We start from the raw sequence: 19506 nt of genomic DNA, 5'->3' as shown, positions 1-19506 counted from the left end.
AAAGCCTTCCATGATGGCACAGTCAACATTCTCAGCACCAGCAGATTAGAGCTGGGTTTTACAATTAAGTGCAGTTTCACTTATTTTGTACCCTGAAGATTTCAGGTGTACAACTTGCCAGCAATTACTTTGTCATCTGAGAAAGTTGAAATTTACTATAAGCTGAACATTGTAAACTTGCTAACTAATTTTATAGCTAGTACAAGTCATGTCCCTATATTGGCATTTGGAACCCCTTATTTAAAGTGTGGTGAAAAACATAATAAAATTTACCATCTCAACCATTTTTAAAGTGTAAAGTACATAGTACAGTATATTTTTTTTGCGGTACGCGGGCCTCTCACTGTTGTGGCCTCTCCCGCTGCGGAGCACAGGCTCCGGACGCGCAGGCCCAGCGGCCATGGCTCACGGGCCCAGCCGCTCTGCGGCATGTGGGATCTTCCTGGACCGGGGCACAAACCCGTGTCCCCTGCATTGGCAGGCGGACTCTCAACCACTGCGCCACCAGGGAAGCCCTCAGTAGTGTTAACTATGTGCATTGTCATGTAACAGATCTCTAGAACTTCATCTTGTAAAACTGCAGATCTGTACCCATTAAACACTATTCCTCTGCCCGTTCCCCCCTCCCCCAAACCAATGGCAACCACCGTTGTGCTTTCTACTTCTAAGAGTCTGCTTATTTTAGATACCTCATATAAGTGGTATCATGCAATATTGGTCTTTTTGTGACTGGCTTTTTTCACTTAGCATAATATCCTCAAGGTTCATCTGTATTGTAGCATATGACAAGGTTTCCTTCCTTTTTTTAAGGCAATAATATTCCATTTTATGTATATACCACCTTTTGTTGACTCATTCATCCATTGATGGTCACTTGCTTCCACCTCTTACCTATTGTGAATAATGCTGCAATGAACATGGATGTGCACGTATCTCTTTGAGATCCTGTTTTCAATTCTTTTGAATATGTTCCCAGAAGTGGGATTGCTAGATCATATGGTAGTTCTATTTTTAATTTTTTGAGGAACCTTTATACTATTTTCCATAGTGGCCACGTTACATTCCTACCAACAGTGCACTAGGGTTCCAATTTATCCACATCTTCACCAACACTTGTTATTTTCTGTTGTTTTGATAGTGGCCATCTGGATGGATATGAGGTGATTCCCCATTGTGGTTTTTTTTTTTTTAAGATGTTGGGGGGAGGAGTTTATTAATTAATTAATTTTTGCTGTGTTGGGTCTTCGTTTCTGTGCGAGGGCTTTCTCACTCTTCATCGCAGCGCGCAGGCCTCTCTCACTATCGTGCCCTCTCTTGTTGCGGAGCACAGGCTCCAGACGCGCAGGCTCAGTAGTTGTGGCTCTCGGGTCTAGTTGTTCCAGGGCATGTGGGATCCTCCCAGACCAGGGCTCGAACCTGTGTCCCCTGCATTAACAGGCAGATTCTCAACCACTGCGCCACCAGGGAAACCCCCCATTGTGGTTTTGATTTGGATTTCTCTTATGATTAGTGATGTTGAGTATCTTTTTTTTTAATTTTTTAAATTTTATTTATTCATTTTTGGCTACATTGGGTCTTGGTTGCTGTGCATGGGCTTTTTTCTAGTTGCAGCGAGCAGGGGCTTCTCCTGTTGCAGAGCACGAGCTCTAGGTGCTAGGACTTCAGTAGCTGTGGCACGTGGGCTCGGTAGTTGTGGCTCACGGGCTTAGTTGCTCCATGGCATATGGGATCTTCCCAGACCAGGGCTCGAACCCGTGTCCCCTGCATTGACAGGAGGATCCTTAACCACTGGCCCACCAGGGAAGCCCAAGTATCTTTTCATATGCTTGTTGGCCATTTGTATATCTTCTTTGAAGAAATGTCTGTTCAAGTCTTTTGCCCATTTTTTAATCAGATTATTCATTTTTGGTGGTTGAGTGTAGCAGTTCTTTATATATTCTGGATGTTAACCTCTTATCAGATATATGATTTGAAAATATTTTCTCCCATTCCATAGGTTGCCTTTTCACTCTGTCCTTTAATCATATATTTTTTTGCAGTTAAAACACTAATTATAATGATTTAAGTATTTTGAAATACTGAAAAGTTTAGGAAATAATATGACATTTTGATCAGATCTTCAACATTTTCCCAGTAGGCCCTATTGAATTAGGGCATGAAGCTTGAATTAATCCCATCATTTGCCTAAAATCCTCTTGCATAATCTGGTTCCCATCAACCATTCCAGCTTTGTGCACTCCATCATCATTCCTCCTTATTCTTTCCCGCTCCTCCTCTGTCCAAAGATTCCCTAAAAATATTCGGTTTCATCCTTTTGTCTGTACCCTTTCACACACTGTAGTTTCTTGTCTATGGAATATGGAGAGCCTTACTTTCCTTCTTGTTTTACCTTTTCAGGCTCATGCTCCTTTAAGACTCAACCAGTCAATCAGCAGCCTCCTTCTTCCATAGCTTCTTACATACAGCCCAGGTTTGAACATTTGTCTGGAGATATTGTGAGGATTTTTATTACCCGCCCCCCCCAACCCAGCACTGTAAACTTTTAGCGCACCCAGCTTTGTCTTGTCTTTTTAGTCCTTCATTCCTGTGGACCTGCCACAATATCTGGCCCAAAGTATTTGTCTTTTTTAAATGGTTATGGATAGAAAGAAACAGAAAATGCCTTTCTAGAAGTAACAGAACTTTTTGCCAGTTATATGTCTGAAATATCCTTTCTCTTCTAATTTTATCTGGTAAGAGTTTGGCAGCTAATTGTGGATTTTATGAACTTACATTGGGTTGCTTTTGTCTTCTGTTGTAAAAGCAATAATTAGAGGAAATGATTCTTTTGAGAGGTTGCTTAATGAATTCTGTTTCTTTTAAATGTGCTGCTTTAAATCTTATTTCAAATAAACTGAACTAATGCCCAAATTATTGCACTGTAGATCAGTATTGAACCCAAAGTATTATGATGATTAATTTCCTTCTGTTAGATTCCTTATAGTCTTTTCTTTGGTGGTGGCGATGACTGGGGGGAGGGTTCAACAATCAAAAAAGAATTTATTGATTTTACATTTAGTGTGGTTTACTCTGCTCGATTATATTGTTCCAGTGTGAGTTTGATGTAAGATTGTGCCGTATTAAAATTCTATTTTCTCTTAAAAAAATTACTTTATGGTTTATTAACGACTGGTGTTTAAATTTAATGGTTTAGGATTTCAAAAAGCCTTGTTTCGTAAGTCTTCAAGTGTTTTTATTATAATCCTGCAGCCTAACCTTCTGGTTTCACTGCATCCTTCCCCACCCTTGAAACAAGCGCAGGCACAGGCACTCGCTCCAGCGCTCACCTGGTGAGCCCATCCGCCCCCCCGCCCCCCCATGCTCCTCACCCCCACCTGACAGCACTGAGAGCAGTGCGCCTAGAGTGGTGGCCCAAGTCCAGTGGCCGTGGTACTGCAGCTCCCCTCCCCACTGTAGTATCCCACAGGCAGACCTCTTATCTTCTGTCCCAATAGGCTGGTCAGTTCCTTTGACTTCCATTAAGCCTGTGGGCAGTGAAAATCCAGTAAGTCACCACTAGCCGGAGACTTTTACCTTCTCACAAGGCGTGCTGCTTGCATCCTATAGAATATAAGAGATGAGACCAGCATCTGTTTTGTGTCTTAGCAGTGAACTTCATCCAAATGGTCTTGATTTTTAAATGATTTTAGCTTTCATCATGATTTAAATTACTAGTCAAGAAATTTCAGCTTTTCTATAAAAAATACATTCTATTAAAAATTTAAATGTATTCTTCATGGTTTACATTCGGTAAATGAACACTGTGAACCTATAAGCAAGGATCTATGTTGCTTTTTAGACTTTGCAAATTGAAAATTTGGGAGTTATTATGTTTCTTAGAACTTGAAAACTCCATAGGAAATTAACTGTAATTCAGTTGCAGATATTTTTGCCATATTAAATTAGAATTTTAACCATACCAAGCACAGAAGACAAACAGACACTTTTAAATTAGTTTGTTTAACTAAACACAGTAGGTCCTTATGTGTGTTTGCCGGTCCTTTTCTTTGTTAATAATAAACTGTATGTTTGTTTAGTAAAAAAGAACAACAGCAAAGTGCTTCTTATAGAGCGTTCATCCTCTCAACACACATGAAATGCATTTGTAAACTAGGTGAAGCCACCTAGAATTTGGATCCTCTCGTCAAGGTATGTAGCCTCCTTGTTCTGAAGTCACTGGAGGCAGGGTTGTGACAGGAAGAATGGGGGCTGGGAAGAATGGGGGCTGTTGTCTGACCTGCTTCTTGTACCTGCTGTGTGACTTTGCTCAAGTTAGGTTTAACCTCTGACAAAGCTTTATTTTCTCATTTGTAAATTGGAAGAGGATTAAGATCATGTTTGCACATAGCACATGATATGAACTAATTTATTTTCTCTAGACAGCAACTTATATTTGTGAATTGCTTTCAGGTGATGCTATTTTATTTATTTTTTAAACTTCATCTCTTTGGCTCTTTACTGCCCACTTAGACGGTGGGTAAGGCAGGCATTACTGTCCTTGAACAACTAAGAAAACAGGTTCAAGAGAAGTTTTGTGCTTTGTATGTCCTATCTTTTTCATGGCCAGTCGGTGACAGAGCAAGAACTCCAGCTTGGGTCTCCTGGTCCACGTCCCATGGTTTCCCCATTTTCCCCACTGACGTGCTGTTTAATATTGTGCAGTGGCAGAAGAAAGAAGCATAAAGCAGTTCTCTGCTGATAGTCACTTTCATTTTCCAGTGTGATTATATCTTTGGGGGAAAAATGAATCTTTGATTTTTCATCTCCCAAATCATTATTTTATTTATAGTCAATTAGTCCAAAGAAAGGAAATGTTTTTCATATATTTATGGAAGCAACCACTATTTCTATGAAAGGTTAGATAATATATCACCATTCTAAATGGATTTTTAAAAACTCCATAATCCAACGGATAGTTCTTGAATAAATCTTCACCTGAAGCGTGTAAGTTGGATTGAAAATGTTTTATCGCTTGGGGTCTCTGCACTGTCACCACTGTTCTTTGGGTGTGAAGTTGACCTCCACTCTTGAGAAAATGAGTGATCATCTCTTTTGTTGAAAACAAACCTGAATATATGAGGTATGGCAATGTTGTAACGAAACAGACTCCACAAGTCACACATCAATACCAGCATCGTTATTTTTGGCCAGATGTGTATTACATAGCTAGAATTTATCATCCTTATCCTAGTCAAATTTAAAATATCTTAGATTTAAGCAGCCTTTATATTCTTTTTAATATATAGCAACGAGATTTAAAACTTTAAATTAATTACACAGATGAAACAGTAAGAAAACAGTGCAAGATAAACATCTGTAGGTAATGTTGTAGAAGGTGAAGTTCTGTAGAACTTCAGAAAAGAAAAAGATCAGTAGGATTTCCTAGAGGAAGTGTGAGTTTAGCTGCATCTTGGTCAGAATAGCTTTTTTCTATTATCTTACTGCTAATATCTAAACACAGATAAATCTGGCATTAACTAACGTTAATATTGTCTGGAGACATCTAATGTTCAAAACAGAAAGTGGAGATGGATTAGGCTCAATTGGCTTCTGTTGCTCAGAGGATGTGTTCAGGGCTGTTTCTCTGCATCTCGAGCTCTGCTGCCTCTGTATATGGGCTTGCTGTGCCTATAGGCTCTCTCCTTGGAGTTGGGAAAATGGCCACTCATACATCTTGCCAGGTGAGCAGTTCCAGCCCCCAAAGACTTTTCTCTCCCAGCACATATATAGAAACAGCCTTCCTGAAGCACGTGCCCGCCCCTTAGACTAGCTACTGTCACTGGAGGCCGGGGGACCGTGGTTTGGAGGATGTCCCCATCCATGTGAGTAGGGGCGAGGACACTATGATTGACAGTTCTCCAGGACCAGAAGTGGAAATGGGTTCCCCAGGAGAAAGAGTGATGTACCAGAGGAAGAGGAGAGAGTGGGAAATGTGCACAGCAGCACAAATAATAGCTATCATAGTCTACGACATAGGACTGCAAAACAGATTTTAAATTGTCCAGTGGGTTCAGGTATGGGGGTGTTGAACACAGGGGAATACTCTGAGTAATTCTAGACAGTTGGTCCAGGTGACATTCCCTGTTATCATAGTTTTTTTTTTTTTTGTGGAATGCGGGCCTCTCGCTGTTGTTGCCTCTCCCATTGCGGAGCACAGGCTCCGGACGCGCAGGCTCAGCATCCATGGCTCACGGGCCCAGGCGCTCCGCGGCATGTGGGATCTTCCCGGACCAGGGCACAAACCCGTGTCCCCTGCATCGGCAGGCGGACTCTCAACCACTGCGCCACCAGGGAAGCCCTATTATAGTTTTTAAAGTAGCAGATCTTCAACTACTCTTCTACTTAATACACCATGAAAGTATATATTCTTAGTGTCCCAAGTGTTTGTGCTTTGAAATATTTATATGTATCTTTTATATTTGTGCTTTTGTAAGTTAAAAAATGTAATCATCATGGCCATCTATTTGGATGTGACAGCCCTCCATTTTATAAAATAATTACTGTTGAATCAAAATTTTTGCTCAACGTGTGCCGTCAAGTTACCTATCAAAGCCAACTGAATGAATGATTAAAAGGTTCAGATCAAAAGCAACTGGCTTAACTTCATGGAGATTTTCATCCTTTAATTTAAAATGTGTCTATGTCTAACTGATTATCTCTCACATTTTATAAAGAAATATTGACGTCCTGTGAAGTATGCAGTGACCTCACTTCTGGCTGTGTGGGCAGGTTTCACTGCAGGCCTCTGAAGCATTGATATTCCTGTAACCTTTGAGGCAAGATGTGTGTTTAGTGTATTAATGAGCTGGTGGAAGTGATGTACAGTAATTTCATCCTTGGGTAAAAACAGATGTGAAAGATTCTGTTTTAATATTTAATCAGGCTCCAAGCCTCTGTTGGCTTGTTTAAGTTGACCTGACAGCAATATACCTGGAAACACTTTGAATTAAACTCTGAGTTCTTGACCTTGTTCAAACGGTTGTAATTTAATAAGGCTGCTGTCTTGGTGGAGATAGCGTGGCTAATAGGCAAATCCTTTTCTGGCTGGGATTATTGTGTTTGTGAGTGCTGTGGATGAGGAGGGCCAGAGATTCCCACGTTCTCACCAGCTTTGGGGAGGAGCTAGATTTGAAGAAGCGAAAGTCTAAATTAAGAAATTGTCTTTTAAAAGACCTTTTAAGAGGGCTTCCCTGGTGGCGCAGTGGTTGAGAGTCCACCTGCCGATGCAGGGGACACGGGTTCGTGCCCCGGTCCAGGAAGATCCCACATACCGCGGAGCGGCTGTGCCCGTGAGCCATGGCCGCTGAGCCTGCGCTTCCGGAGCCTGTGCTGTGCAACGGGAGAGGCCACAACAGTGAGAGGCCCGTGTACCGCAAAAAATAAATAAAAGACCTTTAAGAACTGGTCTTTTGTTTTAATTTTTAGCCTTACGGAAGTAATTTTTTTTTGTTTTTTTGTTTTTTTGTTTTTTGGCGGTACGCGGGCCTCTCACTGCTGTGGTCTCTCCAGACGCACAGGCTCAGCGGCCATGGCCCACGGGCCCAGCCGCTCCGCGGCATGTGGGATCCTCCCGGACCGGGGCACGAACCCACGTCCCCTGCATTAGCAGGCAGACTCCCAATCACTGCACCACCAGGGAAGCCCCGGAAGTAATGTTTTTAATGTAATTTTAGTTGGGCTCATTTTGGTTGAAAGGAATGAAAAATCATTTATTAAAAATGATTCCAGGTAACACGACAATATAACGCAATTATACTCCCAATAAAGATGTTAAAAAAAAAAAAAAAGATTCCAGGGACTTTCCTGGTGGTCCAGTGGCTAAGACTTTGCCTTCCAATGCAGGGGGTGCAGGTTCAATCCCTGGTTGGGGAGCTAAGATCCCACATGCCTCACAGCCAAAAAATGGAAAATAAAACAGAAGCAGTATTTAAACAAATTCAATAAAGACTTTAAAATTGGTCCACATCAAAAAAACAAACAAAAGATTCCAGCCAAGGGGGCTGGAAAATTCTCAGAAATCAAAGGAACCCTAGGAGACGCAGATGCTAGCTATGGCTCTCTGTCCATCTGTTTGTCCATTCTTCCATCTTCCTGTCTGTCTGCCCACCCATTCATTCTCCTTTAGTCCCCTCTGGTCTCTGTGTTGTTGCCTTCCTCTGCATGTCATGGGCTCTGCTCTCCACTCTCACCTGCTGGTTTCCTCACCCTCTTTCCATCTTTTCCTCCACCCCATAGCTTCTTCTTTACTCAGCATTTCTTTTCTCTCACGCCACAGATTTGTTGTGGCCCCTGTTAATTTCAGCTCTCTTGTATCCTTTCAGCTCTGGTTCCTGCTGTTAACAAGTTTGTTTCCTTATTCAGATTCCAGATAGTCAGGTGCTCTGTCAAAGCTACTGTGTTTTCTAGAGCAAGGCGTATCCACAGGATCGGTTTTAGCTTGAAAGAAAGTTTGTTTGGACCAAATACCAAGACTTGCCCAATATAAATGCACATATAAATATACATATATATTTTTTTCTGGTTATGAAAGTGCTGTTACATGCTTATTGGGAAAAAAATGAGAAAATTTAAAAATTAATACAAATGCAGTTAAAATCTCTTGTGATTCCCATTATTCAAATAGCTAATAACCACTTTGGTATATATCCTCTCATATTTTTTCTTGTTTACACATTAAAAACTGAATACACATTAAACAGCCCCCCCAATTCAGAATCATATTGGTAATATTTTAAAGGTCTTCATATGTACTACATGACATGTGTAGGAATACTCAGGCTGTGAAACTTGTATTAAAAGCTGTGCAGGGGCTTCGCTGGTGGCGCAGTGGTTGAGAGTCCGCCTGCCGATGCAGGGGACACAGGTTCGTGCCCCGGTCTGGGAAGATCCCACATACCGCGGAGCGGCTGGGCCCGTAAGCTATGGCCACTGGGCCTGTGCGTCCGGAGCCTGTGCTCTGCGACGGGAGAGGCCACAACAGTGAAAGGCCCGTGTACCAAAAAAAAAAAGCTGTGCAGTTTGGTGTGAATGATGGTGGCTGGAGCTGTGATCTTTTCCGAAAGTTGGGTTCCTCATCCAAGCTCAGTGGCTGTGGACAGAGTTCAGGTCCTTGTGGTTGTAGGACTGAAGCCCTTTGCTCCTAGAGGCTGCCCTGCCACGTGTCCTTCTCCACAACATAGTTTTTTGCTTCTTCAAGGTCACTTTGAGAATCTTTTACAGACTTACAATCTCTGATCCTTTGAAAAGCCTCCATCTGATTATCAGTTTCACCCTAGATGGTCTCCGTCTTGATGGACTTGAGAACCAATGGATTTGGGGCCTTAATTACATCTGCAAAATTTCCTTACCTTGGTCATATAACTTAACCTAATTATAGAGGGTGAAACCCGTAATATTCATGGTCCTGCCCACACTCAAGGGAAGGGAATTATAGAGGATGTATACATTAGGAAGCCATCCTAGAATTTTGCCTACCACTGCCTTAGTCTCTGCATACATTGCTGACTACCTGCTGTCTGTCACTTTCTTCTTTAGTTGTGTTAATACATCCAGTGTTTGGAAGTCTGGGTTTGGAAGCTGTTTTTGCGTCTCTAAAGCTACTACATGGTTCTATTCATGTTCAGTATGTATTGATTTTTAAGTTTAAATTTGTGAAGGCAATTTTATTTCTCTTATCTTTTCCCTTTCAGTATTTGGGCGATGGCATGAGGGAAGATGTCTCCACTGTAATTTCCAAGGTCCTGACAACAGTGACCTCTCTTGGTAGTTTTTGTTTGTTTTGTTTTGGGGCTGTGTTGGGTCTTTGTTGCTGCGCGTGGGGTTTTCTATAGTTGCAGTGAGCAGGGGCCACTCTTTGCGGTGTGCAGGCCTCTCATTGCGGTGGCTTCTCTTGTTGCAGAGTACAGTCTCTAGGCACATGGGCTTCAGTAGTTGCAGCACGTGGGCTCAGTAGTTGTGGCACGCGGGCTCTAGGGGGTGCAGTCTTCAGTAGTTGTGGCTCGCAGGCTCAGTAGTTGTGGCGCACGGGCTTAGTTGCTCTGCGGCATGTGGGGTCTTCCTGGACCAGGGCTCGAACCCGTGTCCCCTGCCTGCATTGGCAGGTGGATTCTTAACCACTGCGCCACCAGGGAAGTCCCTCTTTGTAGTTTTATGGTCTAAAGATTTTATATTATTAGAGAAATTCTGCCCTCATTGAACTTTTGAAGACTGTAACTTAACATTCTACTTAATAGATGGAGAAACTTAGGAGAGGAAATGAGTTGTTTACATAGTTAAATTATTAACCATTGAAGAAATGCAAGTACATTGTTTCTTGCTTATTTGCGTTCTACATTCTCTCAATGTGATGACTTCCAGTAAAAGGCACAGTCTAAAATTAAAGCAATTAAGAAAAAAAATTCTATTATGGCAGTTTTGACAGTACCTAAACATAGATGTCATTGTTCATTAAAATGAATGCTGGACTTCATTAAAATGAATGCTGGAGAAACTGGGGGTTTCTCCTGTCTTTTGCTCATTTTCCCTGAGTGGTAGTAGCTTGTAGGTTAAACATACAGCCCTGGTAATCAGGCTGCCTGGGGTAAATCCTCATTCTCCCATTTACCTCAGTCTCCCGAGCCTCTTTTCCCGTCTGTAAAATGAGGGTTAAAGGAGAGTTCGTGTAAAACACTTCATATGATGCCGAGCACTAGTACTGATGGTAGACCAAGGAGAGATGGCTGAGATGGGAGGCATCAGCCCCAGCAGGGAAGAGTCAGAATTGTTTAGAATTGCCTATGCAAAGTGATAATAAGCAGCAGACTGACTGTAGTCAGTTTATTACTGATTTTAAATTCTCTACAGACAAGGTGTACCCCCTGTTGCCTGTACCCCACGTGGACCACTCCTTCCATTCAGCTCCTTGAAATGCCACTGCCTTGCCGGTAAACGCCCCAAAAATGTTTGCTGTTATTGCTTTTCTCACATTTGAGCTGAGGTGGGTTTTTTCATTAGAGAGGAAATGCAAGGTAAACATGGGCTAGTAACATTTGTGGTAGAAGTGTGTAGAAAAATTGGTGTAATAAAAACAACAAGACATTTTTAATATGGCTTGTAAACCATTAAGAGTAAAATGTAGCGGGCTTCCCTGGTGGCGCAGTGGTTGGGAGTCCGCCTGCCAATGCGGGGGACGCGGGTTCGTGCCCCGGTCCGGGAGGATCCCACGTGCCGTGGAGCGGCTGGGCCCGTGAGCCATGGCCGCTGGGCCGGCGCGTCCGGAGCCTGTGCTCCTCAATGGGAGAGGCCACAGCAGTGAGAGGCCCACGTACCACAAAAAAAAAAAAAAGAGTAAAATGTAGCAAAATCTGACCTGAAAGAAAAACGAAGCAGCAACTGATTAATCAAAACATGTTTTTGCTTTTTTCTTTGTCTGGGTCCTAAACATGGTGATACTTCAAGCATGTGCATGAAGACATGAACTATCCCTTCACTTATTATTTCAGTCTTCCATTTTGTCTATAAACTATACTTAAAAGACTATAGTGAACAAACTTACAGTGTCAGCCTGAGCTTGGCAATCAAGATGGTCCTTGTCCCTAGTCTTGGCCTCAACCCACTTGTTCTGACTCATCACCCCAGACTGTTCAAATTCATTGTCTCTGGCTCTGCTGGGCTGCTTCTTGGGCTTCAGCCCCTGGAATGCTCTCCATTCTGTGTCCCTAACTACTACCTAAGGCACAGTTCTGCAGTTTAAGTCCCTTTAGCTCAGTGAAGCCTTACCTTCCAGACCCTGTTCTGCATTTTACTGGTGCTAAATCCTTCCTTTAAATTTATAGCAAGCACTTGTTTATAGGGCTCATTTCTTTCCCCTGCCTGCAAGATGTTGGTTGAGATTTCACTGTGATCAAGGCAGGATGATCACTTGGTTCTGCAGAGAGTGGGCTGAACGTGGTGGAAGTGGTCATTTTCTTGCCTTCCTGAATTTCTCTCGTCCCATTCTCTTTTTTCAGGGTACATTCCTTTCAAATCCACCTGTCTTAAACCCACCAGAAATTGCTTAGACTAAGTGGGCAAGAACTTTCAGAATATTCAGAAGGGACTTTAGAGACCACCCAATACAGAAATCTCTTGAGAGGGGGTTACCCTGTTCTGTTTGTTTGCATACTCCATTTGCTGTTTGTCAGAGGTGCATCCTTCACACTGAGTCTGAAACTTCTCTTCATTCTGGTGCTCTCCAGTGTAGTTACACTGAATTTTTCAGTGCAAAGCACTGTGTAGTTATTCATTTGAACTTTATAAAATTGCTGATACTGGACTTTTTTGGATCTATGAAAATGGCAATTTTACGTGGGTCAATCCAATATATTCCTCCTGATTCTCTGGTTTTTTTTTCAGTTTATATATTCTTCTAGTTTAAATAACCTCCTGTCACTTAAATTATAAGTTCATAGTTCTTTTTTTCCTTTTATATATTTTTATTATTTATGTTTATCCTTACTCTGGGAGACCACAGGCTCTTGACCCTCGGCAGCTCAGATTCTGCCTGGGCTCCTCTTCCCCAGAACAACTGCAAATTCTTCCCCAACTTCTCTCCTTTTTGCACTCTGAACCAATGTTTCTTAATCACAATATCCACAATATATATATGAAAAGGTTGGCAGAGGGAGTCAGTAGTGGGGACATGAGACATCTGAAAAGTAATAGTAAAGGCCGTCATCTTGGCCTTATTAATACGTAAACGAGGCCAGGCCTGTTCCCTAAAATCAGTTTTAGAGTTTATCCTCTTGATTGCGCAGGAGAATTGTTCCCTGTCTAGCTCTTTATTGGTTAGATACCAGGTGGAACTGCTCAGATTTGGGTTAGCATTACGCCAAAACTGGACTCCCACATCCTTCTGGGTAATCCCACCCGCTTTGTGCAAAAGCTCCCGGCTCTGGGCTTCCCTGGTGGCGCAGTGGTTGAGAGTCCAACTGCCGATGCAGGGGACGCGGGTTCGTGCCCCGGTCCGGGAGGATCCCACATGCCGCGGAGCGGCTGGGCCCGTGAGCCATGGCTGCTGGGCCTGCGTGTCCGGAGCCTGTGCTCCGCAGTGGGAGAGGCCACAACAGTGAGAGCCCCGTGTACAGCAAAAAAAAAGCTCCCGGCTCATGTCCTCCTCCTCGTGGCTGTGCACACCTTCCACTTAGCTCTCAGGGTTCTGCATGGATAGTGCCCTTCTGATGAGGAGGGGGTTCTATGGCCAAAGGTACTTTCTGACTTAAGTTTGGACCAGCTTGAGTTCTACAGCAGGCTTAAATTTCTTAAGTTTTTTGTTCATATTTCATGTGTGCTTAGTGTTCTTTACCTGTTCTTATTTCAAAGGAAATTTCGTGGAGCAGTTGTAGTCCTTACAGGATGAGCAGAGGGCCCAGCTTCCAAGCCCCACCCCAAAGCACTTACATCCCAAACTACTTTGAGGGAGGAGGTTATTATGCTTTTGCATTCAGCTATCTCATCTTTCCCAACATTCTCACTGTTTTATTCCTGCTTTATTGAGGTTATGTATGTATTGAGTAGGATAGGGCAAAGGGAGACCTCCCTCCCATTGTTGTTGCTTTACTAATCAGTCTACTTTGGTTATTTATATTTTAGTCTTTAAGTCAATTAGTGAATTCACCTAACTGCCTTACACTTATTTTTCTCTCTTCTCCATAATTATAGCATGAAAATAATTTGTCACCTGCCTTATTAAGAGGAGAAATGAGCTTAGTTTTTGAGGTTTAGTGCCTAAGTAACTCCATCCTGGCATCTAAAGATATTGATACTTTACTTCTGGGTACTCAGAAATAATCTGTTTAATTTTTTCTAAAGTTTTTTGCTGAGGGTGAGTGCATTATTTTCTTACCTGTTATTTTCTGAATTTTCGTCCTTAACTTTGTTGTTGTTGGCATTTGCTCGTATTCAGACTTCTGGCATCTCAGCCACTCTCCCTGACTTTAAGAACTTAATTGACTGCAGGTCTGCTACCTCCCTGGTAAGTCCTCTTGGGTTTAAGAGGAAGTTTGCTGAGACCTGGAAACTTGAACTTGTATAAAACAGATATCAACACTCATCTTTTATGGATGAATGCAGGGAGTAAATACACATACATACAGAAGCTAGGTCCTCTGTTACCATTTCTTCCCTGATCTTGGGCTTGAGCTGTTTGTCTTGTCTGGCCTACCCTTTGCCATTTTCAAGATCCTTTCCTTTGATTCTTGTTAGAGGATCTTGGGTATTTTTCTTCATTCCTGAAAGAATATGTTTTTAAAATATATTTTGAGATTGGTACTTTATTATGTAAAGTACCTTTCCTCTAAAATCTTCAAAACAACTTTATTTTTCTTTACTGTGGGTAGCCTAGCGGAGTATGATATGTGTGAAGATGTTTGATAAACAATGTTTGCATTCCTCTGGGATTCATGCTGTTAAATGACAGTATATATGTGTGTGAGACTTGTGTGCATGTATGAACATATTTTTTTAAGTTGATTGAGCATAATTTTTAACTGTCTTCACTTACTTTAGAATTTAGTCCACCTGCTGTTCCATGCCGTTTTTATAGAACCATGTCATTTTCCCTTGATGAATTCCCTTTCTTCTCATCATGATTTTTAAATTATTATTTTATAGTATTTGAGATTCTTACATCCATTTCAAATTATCTTTCCTTTAAAAATATTTTGATACATTTTCTAGAATATGTATGTCCGTAATCTGGGGAAAAAACAGTAAGTGTTTATGATTATTTTTTTTAATTTTTAATAAAATTTATTTATTTATTTTGGCTGCATTGGTCTTCGTTGCTGCACGCGGGCTTTCTCTGGTTGTGGTGATCAGGGACTACTCTTCGTTTCAGTGCGTGGGCTTTTCATTGCAGTGGCTTCTCTAGTTGTGGAGAACGGGATCTAGGCGCACGGGTTTCAGTAGTTGTGGCATGTGGGCTCAGTAGTTGTGGCTCATGGGCTCTAGAACACAGGCTCAGTAGTTGTGGCTCACGGGCTTAGTTGCTCCGCAACATGTGGGATCTTCCTGGACCAGGGCTTGAAGCTATGTCCCCTGCATTGGCAGGCGGATTCTTAACCACTGCGCCACCAGGAAAGTCCCATGATTACTTTTTTAAAAGCAGATTCTATTTTGTAAAATTATATTCCCTTTTATATTACAAAGGATTTCTAAACTGGTTTCCTTCTAATCGTGTCTTCAGTAGCTATTGAGTTCAGCATTCAAATATCCTTATTTCTAGGTTGTTTGGGCGTGTTACTCAACTTCGCATATATATGTGTGATAGATAAAGGTTGAAGAGGATAGGGTTGGAGGAGGAATCCTAACTTTCAGTAGGTTTTCTATTAAATAGTCATTCAGGTATATCATTTCCTATATTGTGAGTATGTTAATGCAGCTCAGCCTTGTATCTTGTATTTAGCTCTCTGCCTATATTGTAGAAAGGTTATTTATTATATGAGCATTTGCTTTCTCTTATTTCTCCTTCTTTTTGTCAGTTATAACAGATATGAATGCAGTTTATAGTATGGGCAGCCATGTCTAATTTTTAGGCTTTCGGAATTACAAAGGAGGCTATCATATATTGGCCTGTAGCGTTGCCTAATTACAGTCAAGTTCTTTAATGACCCATGTGAGTTAGTGCTCTACCTGATGTCTATGTCTGTGTGTGTGTGATGGAGCAGAGTGATCATGGCACAAGGGGCCGGCCTGGCAGGACTCTCCAACATGGTGCCCCAGCATCGGCCCCAGGGGAGCCAGCAGCTGGAGCAGCATCTGTTTTTGACAGCAGAGTGTCCTTGTTGCTATTGATTGGGTTGTTCAGTCAAGTGCCAAAAAAATGGATCTAACCATAAATGGTAGTTATATGATAATCCCGGAGATAAGTGTCATGTGAAGTGTTACTTGCATTTGAGGGTGTAAAGAGAGGGAAGGGGGTAGGTAGGTGGTTGGAAGGAGAAGTTTGGTGTCACAAGCTATTCAGTGGGAACTCTGCAGATAACTTTTGTTAGGGAAATCTGAAGTCAGGCACCCACCACATAAACTTCGAAATAGATTTCAAAATATTCACATAATGTTAAATGCTTGTAGAATTCACAAGGATTGAAATAGACTTTGGTCTTGCTACAGAAGCACATTACCTGATGTTAGTCAAGCAACAACTTGTATTTTAGAAATTTACCCCTTTCAGAGAGTGCACAAAGGTGGAAGAAAACTTGTATGCCCCAGTCCCGCTAACAGATCTATCAATACATTCAGAGACAGGAAGTAAGCTGACCTGCGGAGATCGGACCCAGGCCTTTCCTGCCAGAGAGCTGCGCCCAGTGCCTGAGTCTCCTGCTACCCAGTTCTCTTAGGCCAGTAGACCTGTCCTCAAGACCAGCATGAACTTTACGTGTTATTTATTTAGCAAGTCTGTAGCATTTTCTTCATACAGTGTATCACTGTGCTTTCTCAACATATAATTAGTTAACCCAGAAATTAAAAGACCTGTGACAGAAAGCAGATGCTGAACTCACAAAAAATGAGAAATAAAATTTAATCAGGTTTATTATTTAAATGAATTCCTTTTAAATTGAAGAATTGTTATGTGGGTAGCTTTCAACATAATTTTCTTGATATTAGATGCGTAGAACTAATTTGGATTTGGTTAATTCAGTATTTATCACATTTAATTATTATTTACTGCCAAGGTTAGAGCAATTAATTTATTCTGGAAAATTTTAGGATCTTATGAGTAAGGGACTTCAGCCAGACTTGGTAACTTTTTCAAAGTAGCTGGCTGAAGAAATTAGGAATTTCTTTAATAATGAGCCATCTTTTTTTGAATTCAACAATTTTAAAGGCCTGGATAGTTAGGTTGTGATTCCAGTGTACCCTTAGTGCAAATTGATCTTTTTCCCCCTGTTGACATATTCTACTTTATTTTCAAAGTCTAGTTTATGCAGTTTCCTTAAAAGCAAAGAAAACATCTTTGAAATACAGCTTTTCATTAAAACCTGTTCTTACTTTGGCAAAAGTAGTGATAATCATAATGATAAACCATTACTATATGTAGCTTAAGAAAAACATCCTTATAAGTCTCTCTGTGTTTTTGAAAATCATGCTATGGGCTGATAAATGCATATACTACTGCATCCCACTGTACATTCTGGCATTCTGAATTCTCCTCACTTCCTTGATCTGCCATGCTCCATGTGCTTCCAGATCTTCCTTCATGTAAGGTGCCTTACCTGCCAAGAACCCCACTTCCCGCCTTCACTCCCTTTGTCTAGCCAACTCTCACTCATCCTTTAGACCCCAGGGTCAATGTAACTGGAATCTGGGAGGCGCCTTCCCTGACCAGGCTCTGAGCTTCCATTGCCTCCTGTTTCTCTCTCACGTAACATCATCACATTTATTAGTGCTGTCTCATTATAAACCCCAATAAGGCTGGAACTGTATTTTTCTGTGTCCCCAATACTACCACAGTGCCTGGCACATACTAAATTGCAGTGAATATCTGTAGAATGAGAGACTGTTTCCTTTCTTGTCACCAGTCTTTCAGATAAAGAATTATCTAGTTACCTTTGTCTTAAATTGAAATAATTTAAAGGTTACATGTGCTGGCAGATCAATTCAAATAACACCGCACTCCAATATTGCTGCCCATTGCCACTGTTATCGGTATTCCAAAGGTGATTTAAAATTCACTTACATTGCTTGATGATATGTAAAATGTATAATTTTTTTATACTGGTGTTGCCATTGTAGTGGCCCTGCGAGATATAATAATGCGTTAATGGTAATGTGTCTTGTAGATCCGTTTGCATTTTCCCTTATATCTGTAGTTCTAAATGTTTTGTTGATTTGGTGCTTTCTTTGATAATTCTCACTTTTCTCTAAGTTAAACTGACCTTCTCACATTTGTATTTTTACAATCTCAACAGTTTTATCAGGGACATAGTTTTCTATTGTATTCTCTAGCATGGCACAGTGCTTTTATATAGAGCTTGGTTTCATGTGCAGTGATGAGTCAGAATGAAATATCTGCACAGTAGTATTGGATTTCATGTATTTTGATTTCCATATTTTTCTGTATATCACCAAGTTCCACGTTATCCAGGGAATGCTTATAAAAGTGCCTCAGAGTCCTGTATCTTTATTGACTGTGCTGGCCATAGACATATTTGCAGTTATATTAAATTTGCTTTGTAGTTTTCATATACTTTATTTGCTTGGCTTTGTTTTTTAATTATACTTGATACATGTGTATATGAATTCATTCTTGGTAAAAATTCAGATAGTGTAGATCTGGTAATGGTTCCTTTGAAGTATCCCATTATTTATTTACTTTGTATATCTGAACACTTTGTATAAAACTGAACATTTCTTTGTGATGTTTCTACAATTTGATAAAACAACTCAATCCAGCAAGCACTTTAATTATCTGATTTTTTTTTTTTTTTTTTTTTTTTTTTTTTGCGGTACGCGGGCCTTTCACTGTTGTGGCCTCTCCCGTTGTGGAGCACAGGCTCCGGACGCGCAGGCCCAGCGGCCATGGCTCACAGGCCCAGCCGCTCCACAGCATGTGGGATCTTCCAAGACCGGGGCACGAACCCGCGTCCCCTGCACCGGCAGGCGGACTCTCAACCACTGCGCCACCAGGGAAGCCCTCCAGCAAGCACTTTAAAGAAATTATTTTGAAAGTAATACAGAAAAGTTACAAAAATAGTAGAGTTTGTATATACCCTTTACCCAGCATCCCCTAATGTTAACCACTTACATAGCTGTAGTATGATTATCAAAACCAGAAATTTATTGGTACAGTACTATTAAACTAAACTACAGTCCTTATTTGAGTTTCACCAGTTTTTCACCTACTGTATTTTTTTGTCTCAGGATCCAATCTGGGATCCCACATTGCCTTTAGTTGTTTCTTCTTTGTCTCCTCCAGGTTGTTACACTTCCTCATTCTTTCTTTCATCACCTTAGCAAACAGTTTTGGATACTCACTATGTCTTAAACACTAAGATTGGTGCTTGGCAGTAGGGAGATAAAAGAATGGAAAAGACATGGCCCTTACCTTCTAGGTCTCATGAGGTAGACACCATATACAAATGATGAACACAATGTAGTACCTTCTATAAAAGGCCTTTGTACTATCTGAATAAGAGGAGAGAGTTAATACTAACTCATGGGGTGATAGTGTTGAGGTGGCCTTTTCAGAAGAAAGGACATTTGATCTGGGCCTTAAAAAATGAGAGAACTTTTCTTCTTGGAGAACTGGCATGGAAGAAGACATTGTGAACAGAGACAACAGTATTTGGCATGAATGCATGACAGACACTGGTGACTGTGTAGACTGGCACATCACTTAATAGAAATGGAGCATAGGGTATGTGGAGACCATAGTGAAAGATGAAACTAGTAACACAGTTAGGAACCACCTTTTTTCACTGCTTTTTTTTTTTTTTTTTTTTTTTTTTT

General features: G+C 41.2%; 1 protein-coding gene across 6 annotated transcripts in view; it reads left to right on the top strand.

Annotated features, from left to right (window-relative positions):
* The window catches only part of KAT6B (lysine acetyltransferase 6B), a 231524-nt gene that overhangs the window by 110775 nt on the left and 101243 nt on the right, over positions 1-19506 (top strand). The gene's annotated exons all lie outside the window — the stretch shown is intronic.

The sequence above is a fragment of the Neophocaena asiaeorientalis genome, unplaced genomic scaffold (assembly GCF_003031525.2).
Source record: "Neophocaena asiaeorientalis asiaeorientalis breed wild unplaced genomic scaffold, Neophocaena_asiaeorientalis_V1.1 scaffold484, whole genome shotgun sequence".
Lineage (NCBI taxonomy): Eukaryota > Metazoa > Chordata > Mammalia > Artiodactyla > Phocoenidae > Neophocaena > Neophocaena asiaeorientalis.
This window is presented reverse-complemented; position numbering and strand designations above follow the sequence as displayed.